Source organism: Salmo salar, chromosome 10 (genome assembly GCF_965601325.2).
Source record: "Salmo salar chromosome 10, fSalSal1, whole genome shotgun sequence".
NCBI lineage: Eukaryota > Metazoa > Chordata > Actinopteri > Salmoniformes > Salmonidae > Salmo > Salmo salar.
In genome coordinates, this window is record NC_138300.1 from 102455023 (window position 1) to 102475577 (window position 20555).

Sequence of the window (20555 nt, forward strand, 5' to 3'; positions counted from 1 at the left end):
TACACACCTAATCCTTCCTAACACACTCTAAACCCTAACCCACTGTCCTACCTGGTTCCAAGAAAATACAAGGGTGACACCCGCCCAGCTAACCTAGTGTATAAAACAATGGGTTATCGACGTGGCAATGTACACACATGGGCAGATCTACCTTTTCCCCTTCTCCAGGACCTTGGTAGGGTGGAGTACATCAGGAGGACAGGCTGAAACACAAACAAAGATAAATTAAAACAACAAATCCTAAAATCCTCAACTAGCCAAAAAAAAAAAAGTTCTCTCTCTCTCAATCAGCTACAGCTGCCAGGACTCCGGACAGAAGCCACGCCCACCATCGTCAGCCGCAACTCAGTACACCTGTAATGCCTAGGACACAAACACACTAAGATGGGAAAATGGGGAGCAAGAAAAACGTGTCACACGTAACACATATCCCTAACTGCCATTGATAATAGAACAGTGACTGTGTGTATGTGTTGCAGAGAGACCTGGCACTCAACACATCTACTTAACATATTCACAATGAGGTGATTATTCATAATACGGTACAGCACAAATGTCCAGTGATAGCAGCACCTTTTTCATTCCATGTGTCACTGATGAACTCTGCCTCTTTCTACAGATTGACTGGAGATGCTTTTGCCAGACGCCAGCCTCAGTCTTTTGATGGGAGACCATAATTGGGTAGGTTTTATCTGACCACTTCAAACTTCAACAAAGCACCTGCTTGTAGGTCAGATATTACTGATCCTAACTGCCATTGGTAATAGAACAATGAGCATGGTTACATGAACACAACAATATGATTATTCTGGATAGTCAGATTAATATAATAGTTTAAAATGTTAACATGCTTTGCAAGAAGAACGATTTCCCTAATACTCCTGTTTACATGGACACATCTGAAATTAGGCTACTGATGGGACTATTGATAAATGCAGAAAATCAGCAATAAAAATAAACGTTCAACCACAGTGACCATGTTATTTTTGCATAAGACTATTTGATTCTGAGTTTGGATATATAAAGTTTGTGAAAACTATGTCTAAGCTGGATACTTTTAGTTTTTCCGAACTTCACTCACGCAGGGAGGGAGGCTTGCGCTACTGGTGCTGGTACATGTGCAGATCAAATAAACAGCTGGAAGGCCAATTAAACTGTTTACATGTCCTAATAATACAAAAATTGCTCATTAAACCAGGTATGCTTACTTAAATTATGACCTTAAGCCGATTAAGATAAGCAGAGTAAGGCATTTACATAATTAACTATTTCATTTTACCTTCATTTAACTAGGCAAGTCAGTTAAGAACAAATTCTTATTTTCAATGACAGCCTGGGAAGAGTGGGTTAACTGCCTTGTTCAGGGGCAGAACAACAGCTTTTTACCTTGTCAGCTCAGGATTTGATCTTGCAACCTTTTGGTTACTAGTCCAATGCTCTAACCACTAGGCTACCTCACAGAAACATGCATGGAGCCAGCACATGGAAAGTTACAAGATGATGTGATGAAATCCAGACTGACAGACAGGCTTGACACTGATGTCTCTGAATGGATAGACCTGGCAATCAGCATTACAATTTTACTAGACAACTTTTACTTGTATTGTCTTTTTTTTTTATTATTTAATTGAATGGTATCAGTCAATGTGGGGAGGGAGAACCCCTGTGTGATCTGCACCAGGCTCAGGGAACTCTTGTTGTATATGGGACACCACACAGGAAGGTATGACCACTCTGACATGTTTGCCAAGGTAGCTACATTACCACCAGACAAAATGGCGATGGGCACAGTATCTGTATCGGCTGGTAATGACAATGAAAGGTGCGCATTGTTATATTAGCAGAACACTTCTTCTATGGTATTGTGTAAAGTGTTGTTTATTCTACATGGACCTGTTACTACATTTGAAAGTTATCAAACATTTAGTTTAGAATATCTAAATAAATTCAGCAATTGCATTCTTCTCATATTACTCTGTAGGCTACTGACCTATTCAAAGCTTACTCCGGCATCTCACCATACATCTGCCTGTAGTTATTGAACTCAACCTGCTGGTTTGTTTGTTGAGACTGAGTGGGGGTAAACAGCTGTGGGCAAAGTTCTGACAGATGGGTGTGTACATCAAACCATACCCCCAAGCCAACTCAAGTTTGGCTTCTTGTCATAGCCGTCAGCATTTCTTGAGGAGTAAGACAAAAAACTAGGCCAAATCAGCAGGTGCAGTTCTCCTTCAAGGCTCAACCCCCCCCCCCCCCCCCCCAAAAAAAAAATACAAAACAAACATGGAAATACAGGTGCCATTCTAAATGTAACTACATTCAAGTATAATATCAGGTTGATAATGCATAACAAGTTGTAATTAATTACCTCAACACTATGGTTGTTTTAAAGTGTGATTGCTACATCAATCTTTGGGCTGATAAATTAATTATTTGATTGATTATATATTGTTTGATTGACTGGACAATTTAGTGTCAATAATTGCTTTTAATTGCCAGAACAGCACCAGAACATCAAGATGGAATGTATTTAGAATTTTGTTCCAGGAATACGGTGCATTCAAACTAAAAGCAGATTTACCTAACTCGGTGGAGACCATAGGAACCTCGAGAGTTAACCAATCCTGTGAACGGGTTAGGCAACTCAAGTGTCTATACTTCAACAGCAACGTTATATAAGACCATAGGTTTATAAAGTAGAGCCTTGTAAACAAAAAGGAGCAATGCAGCTAGCGAGTGGAACGAGCTGCAACAAACACTCAAACTGGACAGTTTTTTTTTTTCTCAATCTCTTCATTCAAAGACTCAATCATGGACACTCTTACTGACAGTTGTGGCTGCTTTGTGTGATGTATTGTTGTCTTGACCTTTGTGCTGTTGACTGTGCCCAATAATGTGTGTACCATGTTTTGTGCTGCTACCATGTGTTGCTACCATGTTGTTGTTATATTGTGTTGCTGCCTTGCTATGTTGTTGTCTTAGGTCTCTCTTTATGTAGTGTTGTCTCTCTTGTTGTGATGTGTGTTTTGTCCTATATTGTATTTATTTTCTTTAATCCCAGGCCCCCGTCCCCGCAGGAGGCCTTTTGCCTTTTGGTAGGCCGTCATTGTAAATAAGAATTTGTTCTTAACTGACTTGCCTAGTTAAATAAAAAAATGACATCTGCATATAGATGAATTTTACCATTTTTAACACAGATTGACCAATGGTGTTTATACAAATAGTGAAGAGAACAGGTCCCAAAAGTGACCCCTGTGGTACACCTTTACTTACATCAATAAATTCAGACTTAATCCCATCAATCATGATGGCTTGAGTTCTTTCACTAAGATAATCATTAAACCATGAACAAGAGTCATACCTCAGGCCTATCGAGGACAAGTTATTCAATAAAATAGCATGATCAACAGTATCAAAAGCTTTTGACAGGTCCACAAGCAAAGCAGCACATTTCATTTTAGTGTCTAAAGCATTGACAAGATCATTAACAACTCAAGTGGTTTCTGTAATAGTGCTATGCCCAGGTGTAGACCCTGATTGGTTTACATTCAAAATACATTTTTCAGATAAAAAAGAGCAAAGTTGTACATTCACTAAGGATTCAAGAACTTTAGCTAGACAAGGAAGCCTGGAAATGTGGCGATATTCATTAAGATCACTACTATCCCCGCCCCATATGGAGTGGCAGCACAAGAGCTGATTTCCATACTTTTGGAATATTTCCTGATAACAATGTGGGTTATCAAGCCTACAATGATGGGCGCTGCACACTTAAGCAGACTGGGATCCAATTGGTTGGCCATTGTGGATTTCTTGTTTTCTATGGCTAGCAAAGCATCCAGGACTTCTTTTTCTGTAAATAGCCTAAAATAAATGCTTTGACTATAATTTCTCTGATCATTCAGCATTTTTCCCCTATCAGCATCCAGCCCAATATCATTGTGAATTGGCTTACAAGTTATTTCAAAAAGAGAGCCCGCTGAAATAAAATGGTGATATAATTGGGGCGGCAAGTAGCCTAGTGGTTAGAGCTTTTAACTAGTAACCGAAAGGTTGCAAGATCGAATCCCTGAGCTAACAAGGTAAAAATGTGTTGTTCTGCCCCTGAACAAGGCAGTTAACCCACTGTTCCTAGGTTGTCATTGAAAATAAGAATTTGTTCTTAACTGACTTGCCTTAAATAAAGGTAAAATAAAATGCCTCAATGATGGCATTTTTTCCAGAAATAAGGCCAGTGTCTGAATTAATTTGTTGTGGCAGAGAGGAGGAAGTAGAACTCTTTACATATTTGACAGTTTTCCAGAATTTAGCTGGGTTGCAATAACAATCCGAAAGAGCTGTTAAAATAATCAGAATTAGCTTTCTATAAACATCAACAAAGAAATGCATATTCACAGCATTGTTCAATAATTTTGTATGGATTTCACTATCATATAAAATCCACTCTCCTTAAAAAAAAAGGACTGATTTGCTCCAAGTAGAGCAAACATACAGCATTCAACAGAAAGTGTCTCTTGCACTTGAAAAGCAAAACTCTATAGAGTTGGGATGACTGCAAAAACAGCATTACCTACAGTCTGTGCTTAGTGGGGCTGAGGTAGGCCAGTGTCAGTTGAAGGGTCCTAAAGGATAGCTGGGATGGTAGGGAGTTCCTCTCACCACGGCCCCTTGTCCCCTAGGCCTAGGTTGTCATATGCTATTGTTGTCAGTACCGCGTCTTCTGGAGACCACCATCCACTCAGCTATGAAGAAGGATAGCGTGCCCAGGAAGCCCACTAGCACCATGATGAGCAGCTGCCAGTGCAGTAGTAGGTAGTTACTGTAGAAGAAGGCCAGGGCTGCCATGATGGACTGGACAAGGTAGAAGACAGCGAAGGCGGGAGCGCTGTCCTCCTGGAACATGTATCCCACAATGCTCAACAGCTGGGTGTTGATGCAGCTGTCTCCCAGGCCAAGCAGGAAGCTGCACAGCAGAGCCAACTCAACACTGGGGGTGATGTAGGCCTGCAGGTGTGTACCCTCCTCTGGGGCCAGAGGGGCGTCGCTGGCGATGTTCAGGAAAATCAAGTAGAAGGCCACAAAGTGAGTGATCAGCCCCAACAGCACAACAGGGCTCCTCCCAAACCGGTTGCACTTGTTCAACATCCCAAACATGCCCCCTCCCAGGATCTCCCCAATGCCAATGAACATGCCTGAGAGCCCAATCAGACTTTTGGCATTGTCCCCAAATTGAGTCATGGCCCCAATACACGTCCCATATACCCCACTGTAAAAGGTCAGCTCCAGGCCTGTGTATGCTATGAAGATGCTTAACAGCAGCATCTCTTTAGTGACAGACAGCTGCAATGCCTTCCTGAAAGCATACAGAGCTTGGGAACCGAGACCTTGAGGCACTACAACAACAGAGGCACTCTGAGGACTCAGCCTGCAGCAGTGACTCAGATTCATCAGAGGGTATGGACTTAGGCTCTGGCTTCTGGATCAGGAAGAACAGGAAGCTGCCTATCAGGCTTATGACCGTGAGAGCGATGAACACAGTCTGACGATCCTTGTCTGATATGTGAACATGGCCATGCCAGGCAAAATAAATATACATGTTCCCAAATAAAAAGCTGAACTGTAGCAAGGACCAGAAAATACCATAGTTCCTGCCAATGGTGACGTCTGTAGAGTTGATGGTGAGTAGGTTACCCTGAGCAGTCCACAATATTGCAGCGGCTATTCCAACAACTACAGAGGCTGCGTAAAAACTCCAAGTGAAGGGTTGGATGAACATGGCAATGTATCCACTGTATGCTAGTCCACAAAAGAACATGGAAAGTTGTGGTCCTATAACAGCCACTACTGAGGGAGCAATCAGGTTGGATGCAGAGAAAACTCCATATATGATGGACAATGCTTGTGTATCCACTCCCACGGAAGCCAGTGCTGTTGAAACTCTTGATCACAGTTTGCTCTATATTTCCACATGTTGAAAAAGCAGTGAACATGAACATAAATCCAAAGCCCAGGATTACGATGTTCAACAATGTCTTTCCTTCTGGACTCATGTTTTTAAGGCGGCACTGTTATATTTTGATGATCAGCTAGCTAGTTAATAAACCTCTGAAGTGGTCCACACGCCTCATCGAGTCGGGTGCTGCACTGTCTGACGAGTCCTCGTTTGTGCAATAACGAGGTGGAGATACCAGATGGACATTGCACCGAAACTGGCAAACTGCTGATAGTCGATAACAAAACCAGAAGTTGAGTGATAAGATGCAACACCACTCTAGCTCGGGTAGAAACAAATTACTGTCAAGGCTGAGCAAAAGTGCTTCAAAACCGAGGCGCAACATCGCGAGACTTTCGTGAACACTTGCGAAATGCGTCTCCCCCAAAAGAGGTTAAGCCAAATCCACGCCCTTTTTAAGATGGAGGCGTATTCCAGCCTACATACGTCCCCGTCATTGGTCAACAGCATGAAAGCGGTGATTGGATAGATTCAGAGCGCGCGAGAGGATCATCTTCCAAGCGCGAGTTCTCTCACCTCATCTGAGAATAATGAATGCCAATAGCGCTACAGGTAGGTAGGTAAAATACCAGTCATTAACGTATAAAATAGCTTAAAGATTTTTACGTATAGAACATTTTGACTAGGGATTGTTACTTTTAGTCATAATTTTCATCTTGCTGGTGAAACCGAGGATCCACAATTGAAGGTTAGCTGTAGTTATCACAAAGATTGTTATTGATCATTTTAATGAATTCATGATAAAAAACGAAAGTTGTTTGCTGGTATGCTTATTAAATGTTTGGCCTATGTAGTTGTCAGTGAATATCACTGTTGACTACATGCATTTTTCAATTCATAGTTGGTTACTATACCTCCCGGGTACAAGTACCATGTATTTTCCTACGAGGCTTACACAAATGGACCACTGTTCTTTTGAGGCATCTTTTCGAATGGCCAACTATGAGTTTAAAGAGTGGCTACAGAAGACACAAGAGTCGGGAGTCACTTGCACTTGGAGCAACACTGTCATGTCACACACGGTCTCACTCACTCGCACATATGGAACGCCGTGTGTGTCTTTGCGTATAAAAAAATATGCACATCAAATAACACTATTTGAAGCATCAAATAAGCTTTTCACACGTCAAATAACACAGCTATATTATAGAATGTGTGCTGAATATGCACGTGCAAGCCAAACTGTACATTACTGCGTTGGTAATAATTTATTTTTATTTAACATTTATTTAACTAGGCAAGTCAGTTAATAACAAATTCTTATTTACAATGACGGCATAGGAACAGTGGGTTAACTGCCTTGTTCAGGGGCAGAACGACAGATTTTTACCTTGTCAGCTTGGGGATTCGATCTAGCAACACTCTAACCGCTAGGCTACCTGCCGCCCCCAAATAATAAGACATTATTTGTTCGACCGAATGGGAAAACGTCTGTGTGAGCATTTGAATTAGATCAAGATCAAACGAGTTTGCAAATATCTTTGATACACCAGAAGTTGCTAATAACATCTGTATCTAGCTAGCTGTAGCATGGTACCTAGCTAGCACCAATGGCACCAGCCTGAAAACAATGACCAGTAGAACTTTTCCAGCAGTCATTTTCCATATTCTTAGCAATGATTTAAGTATCCATGTGAGTAAGTATTAGCTAGGTAGCCACTTGTTGTTCTCCTATTGAAATAACTAGCTAGCCAACTACTTAACCCTGTTGCCCAAAACTAACGTTATAAAGTCCTCCAGAGTTATCAGGCTCCAAAACATCCACGTTGTATTGTTTTTCCTCTGGAATAGTGTTCAATACACATAGTAGGTTGACTGGTGCAGTAAATGTGGCTCAGTTCACAGTAGTGAATTGAGCTACGATGCTAATGTTCTCTGGGTGTCACTGAGTAGACTGGCTAGTTTCACATAGGTGGGTCTGACCACCATTAATCAAATAAGAACTGTCTTATAAATTAGGGGTATTTTAGATGATGACACCAAGCTAGCTAACTATAGCTACTGAAACAGATTATGTCGTTTTGCTATGTTTTAGGGGAAGAACATCGTTTGCATCCATCAGCCAGCTAGCTTTTTTATGACCAACACTGTTCAGAGTTTGGAGAAGTGTGTCTGCACTCGTGCGGCAGCAGCAGGGGCGCGAGACAAAACTTTACCAACATCATAGCATAGGTATTGGTGAATCGTTGTGACATATGAAATACGAGTGATTGTGTAATAACTACGTAAAAAATGTATGAACGTGTTAAATGATTACGTGACGTGCAGTCATATTTATTATTTAGCTGTTTTGTAGAAATTAGAAGAATAAACAACATTTTGTTCATGCTCATTATAGGTCAACACAATGTGATTATTAGATTCCAAACAAAGATTACCTGTACTCTGCTGCCACGTGCCGACAAGACAGAAGATTGAGCAGGTGGGTCAGCTTTCACATGTCTAATAAGCCTGTCTGTTAAACCAGTTGTCCCTTATTTGTTCTCTGATTCAATTTGACACAATTCTGTGTGTGTTTGGTCCCAGGAGCAAAGATCCTAATTTTCCAGAATATTTGGCCATTGTGTACATGTACAATGTACAGAACCACAACGTTTGTGGCAGACGCCCTCAGGCACAGGGATGTGGGGGCCAAAGCCATAGAGACACTGACCCAGCTCTTTGGAATTGGGCACTCCCCCTCATCTGTCCTGACGGTCCTGAAGAACGACCTGCAGATTGAGTACAGAGAGGACTACATCTTCACCTCTGTTGAGACCTCCAGTTCTGTTACCAGTAAGTTAATATTTTTTAAAGATAGGTGCCTAGGAAACTGGGTGACATTTTTTTAAATTCAGGACAGTCTTGTGTTATGATTATGATAATTTCCTTTTGTATCATGGTAGGTGTTGGAAATTGTGTACACATCATTGTACTACTTTTCTCTTTTGCACAGATTGTACCACAAAGTGTTCAGGCAGGAGCATGGGGAACAAAATAGGCCTGAGATGCTCTCAGCCCTAGAGAGGCAGGTTGAGGAGTATAATCTTAGGTGCGGCGAGATCTGTGCCAAGGTTGCGAAATCTTCTGGAGGAGCCCCTCTGGTGCTTCATTGATTCCTCTGGGAACATGGACAGAGAACTGCATAGTTTTTCTTCTCCTTACCCACACCTGTGCTGGCGGTCTACCCCTTGAGGTTATCCTGACTCGGTCTGAGGATGAGACCACAATCCTTGAGGGCCGTCAACTGTTGAAGGACATACTGCAGACACCTTTGCAGGGAGAGGTCAGGCTGGTCCTCACCTCATCATTTCAGATGACTGCAAGGCAGAGAGGGGAGCATTAGGGGGGGCATTTCCAGGGGCCACACTGCTCCTCTACACCTTCCACCTACTCCAGGCAGTGTGGAGGTGGCTGTGGGGCAAGGAGAGTGGAGTAGACCTGAGAGACAGGCAGACCCTCTTCACTGTCGGCAAAGACATCATGTGTGCCAGGGAAGAGATGGTTGAGCCCCTCTATCAGCAGGCAAAACAAAACTCAGTTGTAGCCAGGTTAGTGTAGTATAACAGTATAATGAGGTGCAATCTATTAACTTATGCTTTATTCTCAGTATTATGATAAAACCAAGACATGGGGAACCAACCCGAGGGAACGACTTTGTGGAGGCAGCAATGCGGGTCCTTATGGATAAAAATCCTCTAGAGGACGAAAGTGTTCAATCTCCCTGCCTTATTTGACCAGCCTGGAGGCCTATTGTGAGGCACGGGTGACTGATGTTGCCCTTGACCGCAGGGAAACATTCTAGCACTCTCGTTTTCTGGCCCAGGAAAGCAACATCAACCCATCTGACATCGAGCAGGTAAAATAGTGATATTTGTAATATTACAAATATCCATCATGTGGTCTTTTATTATTAGTTATATCTTATATAAGTTGTCCATCTTCTCTCTCCTAATGTCTGTCAGATGGGGGAGAAGCAGTACAGGGTGAAGGACACCACACCAGGCCAGACCTATACTGTGGACATAGAGATGGACCTCTGCACTTGTCCAGTAGGGCACCCAGGAGCTCCATGCAAGCACCAGGCTGCTGTGGTTCAGATATACAAATGCCTGTCCATCAACTTCCTCCTAACAACACCGGAGATCAGGGCTGAGAAGCTAAAGATAACAGGAGTTAAAATAGTGGCTAATTAATTATTGTTTATGGTTAGAAAATCATTTTAATGTGAATATTTTATGGACCAAAGCAGAGTGCCGAAGTTGATTAAATATCTCTTACAGCAACAATATCTCTGGATTTTCTGCAGCAACTGAGACAGCCAAGTCAGCCATTAGATGGTGAGTTAGCACACCAAACAAATTATGAATGATGCAACAATACAGAATGTCTGTTTATTTGTGTGTATTTTTACAGCTATCTATTTTAGCATTTCATTGAAAACATGCAACTGGTTTGAAAAGTTTCAAATCACCATTTGAAGAATTCATAAGTATCTGGACAAATTGGTGACGTCACACCCCAGCTCGTGACTGAATGAGTAACAAGTTTGATGCAGTCCTTTTTTTACTTTAGAATTACCAAAGCTGGTACTTATTTGCTTTATGAAACGGTATTATAAAGTATAGTATTTGTTTTATTATTGGATATACAGTACCTGTCAAAAGTTTGGACAAACCTACTCATTCAAGGGATTTTATTTATTTTGACTATTTTCTACATTGTAGAATGGAAGACATCAAAACTATGAAATAGCACATATGGAATCAAGAAGTAACTAGAAAGTGTTAAACAAATCAAAATATTTTATATTTGAGATTGTTCAAAGTAGCCACCCTTTGCTTTGATGACAGCTTTGCACACTCTTGGCATTCCCTCAACCAGCTTTCTGAGGTAGTCACCTGGAATGCAAAGTTAATTTGTGGAATTTCTTTCCTTCTTAGTGCATTTGAGCCAATCAGTTGTGTTGTGACAAGGTAGGGGTGGTATACAGAAGATAGCCCTATTTGGTAAAAGACAAAGTCAATATTATGGGAAGAACAGCTCAAATAAGTAAAGAGAAATGACAGTCCATCATTACTTTAAGACATGAAGGCCAATCAATCCAGACAATGTCAAGAACTTTGAAAGTTTCAAGTGCAGTTGCAAAAACCATTAAGCGCTATGAAGAAACTTGCTCTCACGAGGACCGCCACAGGAAAGGAAGACCCAGAGTTACCTCTGCTGCAGAGGATAAGTTCATTAGAGTTAACTGCACCTCAGATTGCAGCTTAAATAAATGCTTCACAGAGTTCAAGTAACAGATGCATCTCAACATCAACTGTTCAGAGGAGACTGGGTGAATCAGGCCACCAATGGAAATCTGTCCTTTGGTCTGATGAGTCCAAATTTGAGATTTTTGATTCCAACCGCCGTGTTTTTATGAAACGCAGAGTAGGTAAACAGATGTGTGGTTCCCACCGTGAAGCATGGAGGTGACACTGTCTGTGATTTGTTTAGAATTCAAGGCACACTTAACCATCATGGCTACCACAGCATTCTGCAGTGATACACCATCCCATCTGGTTTATGCTTAGTGGGACTATCATTTGTTTTTCAACAAAACAATGTCCCAAAACACACCTCCAGGTTGTGTAAGGGCTAGTTGACCAAGGAGAGTGATGAAGTGCTGCATCAGATGACCTGGCCTCCACAATCACCTGACCTCAACCCAATTGAGATGTTTTGGGATGAGTTGGACCACAGAGTGAAGGAAAAGCAGCCAAGTGCTCAGCATATGTGGGAACTCCTTTAAGACTGTTGGGAAAGCATTCCAGGTGAAGCTGGTTGAGAGAATGCCAAGTGTGCAAAGCTGTCATCAAGGCAAAGGAATACTTTAAGGAATATAAAATATTTTGATTTGTTTAACACTTTTTTTGGTTATTACATGATTCCATATGTGTTATTTCATAGCTTTGATGTCTTCATTATTATTCTACAATGTAGAAAATAGTAAAAATAAAGAAAAACCCTTGAATGAGTAGGTGTGTCCAAGCTTTTTTTAATTTAATCTTTTTTTAACCAGGAAAAGCCCATTGAGACCCAGAGTCTCTTTTTCAAGGGAGACCTGGCCAACAAGGCAGCAACAATCAATACATTACATAATTAAAACATACAACAATACAACACAATACGATCCAGCCTAATAAAAGCATTTGCAGTCCTCCGTAACAGTCTCTTATCAATATTTTAAATTAATTCAGTGGCACTGTCATATCTAGATGAAGCATGGATTGTAGACTATTCCATGCCTCTGGTGCACAAGAAGAGAAGGCAGTCTTGCCTAATACTGTGAATGTCCTGGGGACTTTAAGTAGCAACCACCTAGCAGACCGGGCTGCACTGTTAGTTACTGCTGCATGGTAACTGCTGGTGGTGAAGGAGACCAGACTACAGAGGTAAAGAGGGAGTTTACCCAAAAGGGCTTTGTAGATGAACACATACAAATGTATCTTTCTGCCCATATAAAGTGAGGTCCAACCTACCATTTGGTACAAGGTGCAATGGTGGGTGAGTGACTTGGCATTTGTAATAAAGCGCATTGATGCATGATAAACAGAGTCCAGTCTCTAAGATAGGAGTTTGCATGCATATACAATTAGTCACCATAAACAATTACAGAGAGAAAAATGGCCTGAACAAGCTTCTTTCTAGCCATAAGCAGGAATCAAGCCTTATTTCAATTTAAGCTTGAACTTTAAAGGACAACTTGTCATCCAACCATATACCTAGGTATTTGTAGGATGACAATTTTCAATGGATAAGCCACCAGATATGACAATGCTAACTTTCTCTGGCAGAGTTCTAGCTCTGGTAAAGTTTTTTGTACATTCAAGACCAGTTTGAGACCATAAAGGGAGCCTTGCAGTGACTCATTAATACAAATTGAGAAGAACACAGGAGCTAAAATGGAACCCTTTTGACTGGTACACAGTATATATTATGTATTTAACAGCTACAGTTCAGGCCTCGTAACAACTTCCACAAGAGGACCTTTCAAACGGTTGGTTAACAGATCATCATCATCATCTAATCATTTCTACATATCTAGATTATAGACTAACAATCTTCTGTTCATGCCAAGACTAAAAATGATGTAACTGCACTCACTTGACAGACATAACCACTGGCTTGGAGAGGGAAGATGTAACCTCCAGTGTTCCTGACCACTAGCCTTTCGCTGTGCCAAGAGACTCAGAAGGGGGTGAGTAAATAAGGCCAGATCTTCAAAGAATTTGCTCTTTTCTGTTATTATAGAATATAAATCGCTATAGCACATATATAAATCTGTATATCAACAGTTAGAGTTTTATTAACTAAAAGTCCCAGCGTACAACATTTGACTCAAATCTATTTGACTCGAAGAGTGCATGCAACATTTAACACAAATCAAATTTTGTTTGTCGCGTACACATATTTCGCAGATGTTATCGCAGGTGTAGCGAAATGCTTATGTTCCTAGCGCCAACAGTGCAGTAATACCTAACAGTACAAAACATTACACTCAAATCCCCCAAATAAAAAATAAATGAATATAGAAATATTACATTTGAATGATACTGTTTGTCTTGAAGACTTTGTTTTAGCTCCCCTCTCATCTATATCATGTTTTTATCTAACAGACATTCTGCCTGATTTGCCTGACCTGGTGGAAGACATGCCAAAGGAGTTCAGTTCCTTGACCAAGGATGACTACTACAGTGACGCCCTGGTAGCAATGGCCAAGCAAAGCCCATGTCAGCCCAGCAGCCAAGAAAGCAACTGCACTACAACGAGCAGCTAGATGTCCCGACCCCATGATCCCCTGTCAGCCTACTGCAGTTGGCCTTAGAGCGAGCAAGGTTGGATCGAAGAGTCATCTGACTGCTAGACGTCCAAAACCCAGAACAGCGGTCCTGAGCACCCTTACTGCTTAGACAAAAAGAGGAAAAGGCCTGCCAGGTTTGGGCATCACAAGTTGTCTGAGTCTTTGGGAATGAATTGTTCACACAAGAAGTGAGGAGTTAGTTCGTTTTTATGTGGTTGCTTTAAGTTGTCTATTTATGATGTTTGATATTCTGTTGTCATAAAATCCGGAAAGAGAGCATGCATGGATGCATTGTCTTACTAGCCGTTGACGATAGGCATACTAGTTCATTAAATAGCATGCAGTCACCTAGCCCATTTCCTAGATCACAGTGGAACTCTGGTCTAGCTGTATAACATTTAGCCACCTTGCAAGTTATTTCAAATTAAATTTGATTTGTCACATGCATCGAATACCTTACAGTGAAATGCTTACTTACAAGCCCTTAACCAACAATGCAGTTAAGAAAAATACCACAAAAAAATTATAAATAAAAATAACAAATAATTAAAGGGCAGCAGTAAAATAACAATAGTGTGGTTATATACAGGGGGTACCGGTACAGAGTCAATGTGCGAGGACACCGACCCGTACCTGTTTGGCGATGCTTTTCCCACGTCTGCGAGTATATCCATGATTTGTGGGCGGTTCTGATAAGGAATGCATCACCCAAGAAAGAATGAAATCCAGTTGTTAGATTCTACCACCACCCTCCAAATCAACACCAAACATTGATGTCAATGTTTGCGCGTGCACATGCTTCATTCTTCTTCCTGACGTGGTAAAAGCGTCGCCAAACAAGCACAGGTCAGCAAATATTTCGCACGCCTCTCCAATGATATGTCCCAAGACAGAATTTTGACTGTTAAAATAACTGTACTTACTGGACTGTTATTAACTGTATACATGCTGGCGAGCTATGTAGGACTAGCAGTAGGACTACAATAGGCCGAGTTCTAACAAATTCTATACTAACAATCTTCCAGTTCAGATAGAGCCCAATATACGTTTAATAATCATTTGTAAAATGATTTACTTATTTATTAATACATTTCATAAATATATAGATTTCTTTTGTGTTCCATTTATAGAGCCCGACATTGATCTGACACTCATTTTAAGGGGTTAATTTACAGGTGAAGCTTTAACCTAGCCTATCAGAGGACAACAAGGTAGAAATAACTATTAACATGTTGATTGCACTGTCAAATCCTTTCAACAAATGCATATGGTCTGGGGATCCATTTGGGATTGGGCCTCAGTCTGAAACCATCTCTTCAATTGTGGACAGCTGCTCTCTATACTCCTACCTGAAAATATAACTTCACGTTTGGTTAACCTTTCTAAATAATATTACAGTTACACTTGTCATGTTAAGGTGTTGCAGGTAGCCTAGCGGTTAGCGCATTGGGCTAGTAACCAAAAGGTTGCTTGCTAGTTCTAATCCTTGAGTTGACAAAGTGAAGAATCTGTTGATGCATGACTTATAATAGATAGATTTCCACCTAGAATAGGTGGAACCTCATTTTGCAGTAAACTGGCAGTAGTTGATACATGGTATAGAAATTAATGATATATGCAAAGCAATACCTTCAGGACTTAATTAATGAAATATAATTTGTGTTTTAGAGAACATGTCAAGTTGAATAAAAATAAAAGATGCACAACTTATGTTAGAAGGTTGCCCTATGGGGAAGTCATATTGAGACTAAAGTCTCTTTTGCAAATGAGCCCTGCACAATACAACAACTAACACTAGCACAATATACACTAAATACATAACACTCAATTAAAACAAACAAATTCTTCATTATAAAAATCCTCTGTCAGCTGTCTGAATTGCCCTAGGGACACCAAAGCATCCAATCAAAACATATTTTGGATATTATTCCAAACACAGGGAGCAAGGAAGTTGAAGGCTGATTTACCTAACTCTGTAGACACCAAAAGGAGTCTCCAGAGTTAACCGACCCTGTGAATGGGTTTAATAACTTGTCATTTTAAATCTGAAGTTAGGTAAATTGGAAGCTTGTAGAGCAGGGCTTTGTGAACAAAAATAGCATAATGATGTGATCTATATGACTTTAAAGAGGTCCAGCCAACCTTTTGTTAAAGAATGCAGTGGTGAGTAATAAAACTGTCTCCTGTGATAAAACAAAGGGCGGTATGATGAACGGCATCCAGGGGTTTAAGAGTAGTGGCAACTGCAATTTGATAAATAGTATCGCCATAACCAGGAACAGATAGAAAGGTTGACTGCACAATCTGCTTCCTGGTGACTAGAGAGAGGCAATATCTGTTTCTGTAAAACAGCCCACTTAACAAGCTCATTCGTATGTTTTTTTAAAAACGTTAAATCATTGTCAATCCAAATACCAAGGTATTTGTATACAGGGACTCTTTCTAATATAGAACCATCCGATGCGTGAAGATGTAATCCATCTGAGACAATCTAACGAGAACTTGAAAACAACATGCATTTCATTTTGCCCGTATTAAGCACACGTTTTAAAAAATCAGTAATGGCTTCCTGCACAGCAGCAAAATTGGACTGTAGCCTTGTCACAGTCAGGTCAGCCGTCGGGGCAATTGCGTAAATAATAGTATCATCCGCATATAGATGAAATTAAACATTTTAACCAATAAAATGTATATGAATAGTGAAAAGAGCAGGTCCTAGTATCGACTTCAAGAAATTCAGGCTTAACCCCATCAATCACGATGGTCTGAGTTATGTCACTAAGATAATGATGAAACCATGAGTAGGCGTCAGAGCCCAGACCAATCGAGGAAAACTTTAAGTAAAATAGCATGGTCCACAGTATTAAATGCTTTTGACAAGTCCACAAACAAGTCACAGTTCATTTTAGTGTCTAAAGCATTGACAATATCATTAACAACTAATGTGGTTGCTGTGATAGTGCTGTGCCCTGGCCTAAACCCAGATTGATTTATATTCAAAATACCATGCGTTTAGCTAGTCAATGTCGCCATGACACTGTCTTAATACTGTACTGCCTTTGGTATCTCTGTGTAAAAATGTTATTTATTTGTTATTTTGCGACATTACGAGAATGCATACATTTGTTTATAATTTTTTTAAATCAGAGTCAATTGTGCGTCAAGAATTTAGCATAGCAAGTTTGTATGAAGGTCTAGTTATTAATGAGTACATAGTTTAATAGTAATATCCTCCTAAAACGCTCTGATGACATACAAACTTTGCTGCCCTGTTTTCAATTGTCCACATGGCTGGGAGAACCCATTGCAGGCTAACGCAAATGAGCTGCTAAATGTGCTAGTGAGTTGGCTAGCTAGCTATCTAGCCAACTTCACATACTGTATAGATAGCTAGCTAAGTGAATGAAATATCACCATATATCTTGATGTATTTATCACTGTAAAAAAACAAACTCCAAATGCATTTGTAGGTAGCTAGCTAAACAGCCATGGAGGAGGGTGATAGGATAGCAGCCCCAACTGTCATGAGAGAGTAGACTATTCTGGATAGGGCAGGTACATTTGTGTAGTTCCTGTCCCTTGAAGTCTGTTTTCTTGTGAGGTTTTCTGTCCTCAGATAAAGAGAGGTATGAAAGCCTGTCTACATATGAAGAGCAGTGGTTCTCAGTCCTGGTCCTAGGGACTTAGCACTGCACAGTTGACTCAAATTATCAACTCATCATCAAGCTTCAAGTGGTATTTAAGTATTCATTTGTGACGCTATCCTTGATATGATCCTGTTATTGTCACATGCTACACAGGCACATATGTGTGTCCATGCATCTACCCATGCGTCAATGTTATCATGATTTGTTGTCAGGGATATTATACTTTAGTAATCCACAATGACCTGGTGATGTAAAAGTCTAATAATTACATTATCTTCCATATTTCTACAGATACCTTATAACTGGAGATTCCTTCAAAACGATTGCCTACAGTTAACGTGTAGTGTCGTGGAAAATTGCAAGATTATGTTATAATGCTTGTATTGTATTATAATGGTTGTTTTATTCAACAGAATAGAGTATTCTGTTAACTATTGTGTGTATTTTACTGAGGATGGGCCTCTATGAGATAGCACTGACAGAGGAGATTTACGATGTCTTTGGGTGATAAAACCTAAAGAGCATTCCAGAATAACATGAGGTAATGCTTTTGTGCTATGAAGTACCAGGAACGAGATTAGAACCTCGTTTTAGGGACCAAACTGAACGATAATTTATAGCGAATGCTATCTGGCTATGGGATACTCCTCTCTCAAGGAAGTCTTTCTTTGTGAACTGTTCCTAAGATCTGTGGTTCGTCATGTAGGTTGAGAGGGGTGTATCTTGGCTATAAAAGATCTTTGTACTTTTGTGTTGTCACTTTCAATAGCGCATCATTGAAAGTCAAGTGCTATTGCAAAGCTCTAATTATTAAAGATGTAGTTTAAGTATAACTCTGACTGGTGTGTGTAAAGTTTAACTCTCCTCATTTGGTAATGCAGAAATTAGCCACCACATTTGGCGACGGGGATGGGATGTGAATCTTCACTTGGTTACCGCTCCCGACGATCTGGGCAAATTGTGCACGAGGGATCCCTCAAACTTGGGATCTCAGGGAAACCACACTTCGGGAACGAAGCAGATGGACCCACCTTTGATCTGAGTGGCAGCGAACCGAGTGGATACTACATCTCGAACTTAGTTTTTTTTTAAGAAAGAGGTGAGCAAACCACACTTGAAGTCGAGTTTTTAGAAAAGCCTCTGTTACGTAGGCTTTGAGTGTGTATTCCTTTGTGAGGGGGGCACCTTGGAGGCGTAAGCAGGGCCGAGTCAGAGGAGAGTAATCTGAGAGTTTGCGGACTCAAAGATACTCTGCCACTGGTCGGTTGCAGGCGACCTAGAGCCGTCCTGACACTGAATTGATCACAGTGGGGATTGGTGCGGTCTGTGGGGGTGAGGAGCCAGGGTGACTGTGTTCTGTGTGAAACATGGTACTTGGTGAAGCCCAATTGGAAGAAGGACCTCGTTCTGAAAGTGTCTGTGTGACTATCTAAGTGACCCTCAGAGGTGGTGAATTCCAATTATTTTAAATGTGCTAGCCAGGTATGCCCTGGGTTACTCAGTGTGAGTATTTTGTTTTGGGACCACTAGGTATTCTTTGTAGGAGCGTACTGTGTGAGTGAGGTAGGTTGACTCTGTGTGGGTAACCTTTCAATTATGTTCTGTGTGGACATCTGACCAGTTCTGTGTGGGCATCTGACCAATCCTGTGTGGGTGATCCTTAAAGTTCTGTGTGAGTACCTAAGAATTTCTAACGTTTTATATGGATTCTGTGAATATATTAAAATATGATAAATTGTATGTGTGTATAATCAATGACTTGAGATTTGATAAAGTAATGCTGAGAATATAATTAGATACAGTTTAAACCACCCATTCGTAGACGTACGTAGGTTTTGAGTTGGTATCTTTAATGGATAATTTGATAAAGATGAGGTTTTAAGCATTATTAAACTTTCTACAATGTCTGGGAAATTGTGCTCTAGAAACTGATTGAGTGTGTCCACTTTTGGTTAATTTACCCTAACGATGTAACTACATTTGAAATAAAAATGCCCTTAAAGTCTGAAACGGTTGTATTTTTTCTTCCCAGTAAGAGAGGAGTTGCTGGATTTATTGAATAAACCATTTTCCATAAAGTTAGAGCGAATTAAGATGGAATCTCGACGTAATTTATAATGTCATACAAAGCCTAGGTATCCATCAAACTAATTATCATTTTGTGATTAATGTTATGTAGTAAAGTAATTGAAATACGTTGCATGAGAAAACATAATATTAAAATGCGCAAGATCTGTTTCCTAGTCTATGAATGTCGATTTTACTCTTTGACTGCTAATCTATTAATTTGGCATGTGAGAATCATCGCCGGAGTAACGCTTGGACCTTTAAATTAGGGCTATTTTCTGAGAATTGTCTCGGTAGTACGTGCCTGATTTTACCACTATAGACAATTGTAAAGTGGGTTTATTTAAATAGCTTTGGTGGTTCAGTGGTAGAATTCTCACTTGCCACGCAGGAGGCCTGGGTTTGTTTCCCGGCCAATGAATTGACTTAAATCTGGGTTTCTGATTGGAATTCAACTATTGGTATGTTTTGCCTGGAAAGATATGGTCGCTACTGTTTGTTTAAGATATAAACTGAACGCTTTAACAGCTTGTTTGGTTCAAATTGAAAGACGAATTCATTCAACTTAAATAGCGAGGCGATTTCGATGTAATACGTTGTCTGTTGCCTAAATGGTCTGCTGAAATAACATATTGAGAATAGGAATCCCATTTAAATAACTGAATCAAAGAAGAGACAGTTACCTAAATCTAATGAATAATAATACGCGGATAGGTAATTGCGATAGAGTTGTGCCCAGCGAAATGTGTTTTTTATTGTTATGGATTGACTTATGTATTTTATAAATTTGGCTCTTTACATGTTATTTTTTAAGTCTTGGACATTTCATAAGTGTGAAACCGAAACCGAAAGGGAAGAGAAAGTGGTAAGGTTTGCTTTTAATCTTACGATGGAGGTAAGGCAGAACGTTGTTTGAGTAGGGGTTATATTTTTGCCTACTGGTAAGGATAGGAGAGTTGGTTGTGTGCGCTGGGCTATATTTGGCTGTAAGGGATTCAGGTGT

General features: G+C 40.4%; 1 long non-coding RNA gene and 1 pseudogene across 4 annotated transcripts; one reads left to right on the forward strand and one right to left on the reverse strand.

Annotated features, from left to right (window-relative positions):
- The first annotated feature begins 604 nt into the window (after positions 1–604).
- Positions 605–19495, forward strand: LOC106561294 (uncharacterized). Of its 4 annotated transcripts, none has more exons than XR_006757061.2 (8): positions 605–681; positions 8352–8435; positions 8540–8788; positions 8949–9851; positions 9958–10332; positions 12987–13034; positions 13149–13235; positions 13654–19495. It is a non-coding gene; the product is annotated as an uncharacterized LOC106561294 (long non-coding RNA). The 4 variants fall into 4 exon arrangements; XR_001318762.3 differs by lacking the exon at positions 605–681 and adding an exon at positions 6463–6565; XR_001318760.3 differs by lacking the exon at positions 605–681 and adding an exon at positions 8051–8185.
- LOC106561287 (UNC93-like protein MFSD11 pseudogene) lies at positions 3174–6395 on the reverse strand (annotated as a pseudogene).
- Positions 19496–20555: the final 1060 nt, after the last annotated feature.